Consider the following 5,564-nt stretch of genomic DNA (forward strand, 5'->3'; position numbering starts at 1 on the left):
AAAACTGCAAGCGTAATACACACAAATAACGTAACACCGTGTCGTATTTACTTAACGTAGAGCAGTTGCGCTATATCCTAGGGGAGGGCATAATTATTAATTGATAGGTATTATAGGCCAGAGGAAATTCTGCGCCCCTTTACACCTGCCCCGGGTGGCAACTTTCCCCCCTTGTCCCCCTCTTGCTACGCCACTGGTTGTATGCACTCATAATTCCATTACCTTCTATAGTAATATAATATTTTTTTTTTAATTATTGATTATTTCCACAGTGTCTTGGCGGGGAAACTTGGTTCAGGATGTCGAACATTATCTTGTAGTCACTTCAGCCGGGAACAGAGGTTACGAGATGACGCTGGATAAAGAAAGCTAAGTGATGCTTAAAATTCAGGCACATTTTCTTTATCCGTTTCTCTTCCAGCCCGTTTCTAGTGAAGATTTGCTTTCCTACTGTTCGTGTTTGGTTTTCCAGTCTTCATTCTCGAGAAAAGGAAAACTTCCACACTAAATATTGACTAAAAAGGAGTAGGTACTGTCCACCGTCATCTGTTGGTATGCACACTGAACTTTCCTTTTATTTTGTTTGTTTGTCTCAAATCTGTCCAACCAAAAAGAAAAAAAGTCTAATTGTTTAATTGCATGATTTGTTTTATACTTTAATAAAATAATACCTTATTTAAAAGAAATCTAACTATGAAAGGAGACTTGCAAGTTTGGACTTCATATCACTGAAGCGTAGAAGAAAGAGACGACTTGATTTAAATAATTACAGTTTATAAGGGATATAAACAATCTGCTTTTATGAGGTCTGTTTGAGTGTTGTAACGTTAAGGTTAAAAGTAGGGAGTTTAAATATTAGTGGAGTAATAAATACTTGTTTTGGAGGTCCAGTTCTAGAACTGTTCTTGGTGCTCTGTTAGTATGATAAACTTAAGAAGTAATACACATGTAGATTGGATTGGTATGTGTTATTAGTTTAAATTTGCTCAGCCTGTTTTGGAAATGTTGAAGGTTCTGAGAGGATAACTTTAAGCTTGAGCTAGTGATATTTTCATTTTAAGAGAGAGAGTAGGTGATGTCGATTACGTCAGTGCTTATCTGCCATATTATGTTTATTTACAAAGATAAAAGTCGGGTTTCGATACTCATGGTAGGCAGAACAAAGACAGTCCATTGTGTAGCTTTGTGCTTAACAACACACCAATTTATCTTCATATTTTAAATATATCTTTGCTACCAAAATAAGTTGTCTTTTTTAAAGCATATTTTCAATGGACACTAAGAGATCTAGAAAGGTAAACATCTGATACAAGTTTAAGCATTAAGGAGTCTCCAACCCTCCTTTGCTTCAAAATGAAAACACTATTTACAGGATAATCTAAAAACTTTTTTTTTCAACAAATTAGTATACTATTTAAACAAAAGATACAAAACTTAAACGTAGTATTATAAGTGAGTTTTTCCAATTTTTCTCAATTTCTTACAAGTCAACCCAAATTCTTTTACATACAAATACTGGTTCAGTATTTGACCTTCTCACTATATTCAAGAAGAAATGTAGCATATGGAAGCGTAGTTTTTTATACGCTCACCTAAAATATATGAGAGAAATGTACCTAAGTAGTTACGTTTACTTATTTTAAAATGGAATGAATGATACCCAAGTAACAGACAACTATAGGAAAAGAAAACCATTTTACTTACAACTTCAGAAACGTCATATACATATACACTGTACTTTAAGATTCACTTTTAGTTATTTTTATGTCTATAGAAATAGGAATTTGGTGAGTCACGCCCTCAAGCAATTTTACTATCGGAGATAAGTACTCCTTTTACATTTTTGCACATACATTTTTTAAGTATGGCTTCATTATCCGCTACTTACCATGTTCATCGCATTAAAACTTATGACTCAGTGGCTAACCACTGCTAAGAACTTTCAATTTTGGGTTTCTCAAACAACTGCATTTTGATTCTATTGGAGACCTACCCCAAGTCCCCCCCCCCCCTAATCCATCCATTAAAGGTAAACATTTTTGTCCAATTTGCAACTTTTTAAATTCATCTTCAATGATTAAATTTATTAAGAAATGGGTAAGGGAAAGTCAGACAAGATCTGTAAACTTAAGTAATTATAAAAGAAATAAAAAAGTGTTTTACATAAAATTTCCGCATAGTTGTGTTTGAACACGTGTTAACATGCTTTTATTTACCTTTCTATGGTTAGTATTTCATATATCTATACATTCCAAACGTTTACCATGGGGGGCGTTATAATGCGACGGTCAATCCCACTGTTCGTTGTTAAAGAAACTTAGCCCATGAGTTGGCGGTGAATAATGTTGACTAGCTGCCTTTCCTCTAATCTATTACTTCAAAATTAGGGACGGCTAGCGTAAATAGGCTTCGAATAGCTAGGCATGAAATTCAAAACAATAATTATCTTAATTCTGGGTTAAAATCCTGAGAAATAGTGTACACGTGTGATCAACATGTTAAAAGTTTCTTAAGGCTGTAGCTTTATTCTAAAGCAAATTAAATATAATTCCACTTTAATATCTTCTGGATGATCCACATTGGCAGAATTCAGTCTCTTTGATTTGTGTTCTGAGTTCCGTCCCCACAGGCATGTAGAAAATCAGCACATTTGGTTATATCTTATATGTCTTCATCTTGTGTTCTGTACCATGCTATAAAATCAGTGTTTTAGCTCAGTTACAGTGTATAGTCCTCAGTAAATTCAGTTACTCTTTTATTTTATCCTACCTTTTAACCACTGTTTAATTTGTGAAGTACCAGTTTCAATTAAGTGTTTGTGTAACAATGTAAAAAATATATGTGTTCGTTGCACATAGTATGTCTTGCCTCATTTCATTTTACTTGTGACATCTGCACTTGCCTTGCTAGCTTTCTTCTTTGTATTGTGAAAATCCGACTACATTTTGGGTAAGTAATTTCAAAAGAAGTATAAGGCTGCTCGTGAGCTAAAAGGTGTTTCAGTGATGAAGATAAAAGCTATGTCCTTTTATTAGGGACACATGGGCTAAACAATCCGTCCAGAAACCCCTAATGTTCAGACATACATAGTTCATCCCTGACTATAGAGAGGGCAATCAGACAGCAGCACCCGCTACCTATGAAACTAAATAAATCGATTGTCATGACAAAGAGTCTGTTCAATGGCATATCATGGCTCGGTTCTTGGACCTTTTGATCTACAGTCCAATATATATACCCTCTTGATGTAGTTTGGTAGTTATCTAAAAAGACTGCCTGGCTTTTCTGTTGCATCACAGTATATGAACAGTTTATTTACCAATATCCAAACAGCCACAACTTGAAGGAAAAGATCCATACCTTTCGCATAGAGTGATATTTCTTAGAACATGGCTGCTACATTCTACTGCTTCCATAGTAAAAGAGCATGTGAGGCCCAGATTATACCTTCTATAGGAACTAGTCTAACTGCACCACAACACTGGAGCTGAAAGTTGAGGATTTCAAGTTTGACACAATTTTACCGTCTCAAATACTTTAGAGTAGTTTCTCTTCTGTGTAAACTTGTTCAACATGACCATCTTGCATTTCATTATCGAAATAGCTTCCGTCGAAGATGAGATGTCGCAGACATACATATAACGCCACGTTGTTTCACTTAGGAATCTGTTAGAAATCCCATCTATAAGGATTTTCTCATGATCTGCCAACGTCATATTAAGATGTGCTATCCCATGTATACACTGAAGATAATCGTTCTATAAATTGCCAAGTTATTGTGGTGTTGGTGTTTTTGAGCTTCTAAGAGAAGACTTCTCCTATAACATTCTACTTTATTAGATATCAGTTTGACCTTAATTGCTATTTTGTTTCCTCCTCTCCACAGTAAATACGTATTTTGTGATTTTGTACAAAATAGCCTGTTTTACATAAAATCCCTCCACAATAACAAATCCTTAGTCATTGCACCAAATTTATGATTAATAACATTGTCCTTTTATTCCAGGGTGCACCTAAATGATAGGTTTGTTAATTAAAATCCTAACAAAAAGAAATAAAAGATAAAATTGTATAAAGAGTATGAATAAGTCACAGTTGACCGAAAGAAACAAAGACTAGACATAACTGTTTCGCTTTGAAATACATACCTTTATTGATTCATAATAAGACAATAATGAAAGATGGCATATGTTGCTTTCTTTATAGCAAATAAATATTATCTCTGTAGATGGGTAGCTACTATAGTTTCAACAACAAGAACTAGATATAAATGGATAGTCAACAACTTAATAGTACAAAATCGAGAATGATTCTAATCACAATGAGTTGTTGCCAAATGTACCTATGCTTTGGACTTTATTTAAATTCAAACTCTATCAGTACTTCCCAGGACGTCACATAAGGATATCAGTTTTTTCACCAAAAGAGAAAACTCTTGGTTTCCAGTGTCCTTATCTCTGCTTTCCAAACTTTATCAAAAAGCAATCAGTGAATACTACTATAAATATTTTTTTTTCAAAAAAAAATTGTCAAATGACAATATAACATTTTATTTTGAAAATTCATGTTCAAACTGGTGACTATATAGATTCATTAGACCATATACATAATTTCATTCACATTTGCCTGAATAGTATTTGTATCACGTTTGTTTCATTTCCTCCAGATTTTGTCACTATATAATTAATTGTTTCATATCATTACAAACTTCATTATTATGGAACGAAGAAAGAGGGTTCAAAAGCTATAACATGTGCGTGTATATCTTAAGAGAAAAAGAAAAAGGTAAATAACTGTTTCAGCAATATGACAAGTGCCATCTGATGATCATCTGCGTAAGTCAACCAAAGTAATGTTACGACAGCGGTAGCCACGTGACGCTGGTAACACGTCATGATATCCTAGAAGGATCGGGGAACATCACGAATAATCCAGTATGTGCTAGGCGCCCTCAATTTCTGTATATAAGTGCGCCGGCTAAGTGAGACAAATTAATCGGAATTGAATTGCAGACAGGCAGAGATAAAGACGGACAATTGCGTCAAGCGCAGTAGTGACCGTAAGTAAGTGCGTGAATCATTGTGAATTATAGCGTGTGTTTAAAGTGACTGTGGAAATTAAGTGTATTTCAAAGTTTAATTGAGAAAGAATAGACTAGTTTTATTTAAGAAAGGACTTGTATCGCTAAAGGTTCATCCGAAAGAAATTATACGGCAAATTAACAAACGACCAGAGGCGTAACAAATTGGTGTCAGAGAGTGGGACAAAAAAAAAGAAGATGGGAACGAGAAGCGGCAAATCAAACTACAGCTTAGCAGATTTGATGGCAGCAATAAAAGAACAGCAAAAGAAACAAGAGAGATTACAGCAGTTGTTGGAGGAAAAAGAAAAGAAACAAGAAGAGAAATTACAGCATTGACAACTGGAACAAGAAAGGAAACAATAAGAAAGTATCCAACACTTGCAGGAAAGTCAGCAGCAACTACAGGAAAGTCAACAACAGTGGCAAAAAGTACAAATGGAAAACATTAGCAAATTTCAAAGTGAAATAAATACATTAAAAG

This window comes from Limulus polyphemus, unplaced genomic scaffold, assembly GCF_000517525.1.
Source record: "Limulus polyphemus unplaced genomic scaffold, Limulus_polyphemus-2.1.2 Scaffold1035, whole genome shotgun sequence".
In the NCBI taxonomy this organism is placed as follows: Eukaryota; Metazoa; Arthropoda; class Merostomata; order Xiphosura; family Limulidae; genus Limulus; species Limulus polyphemus.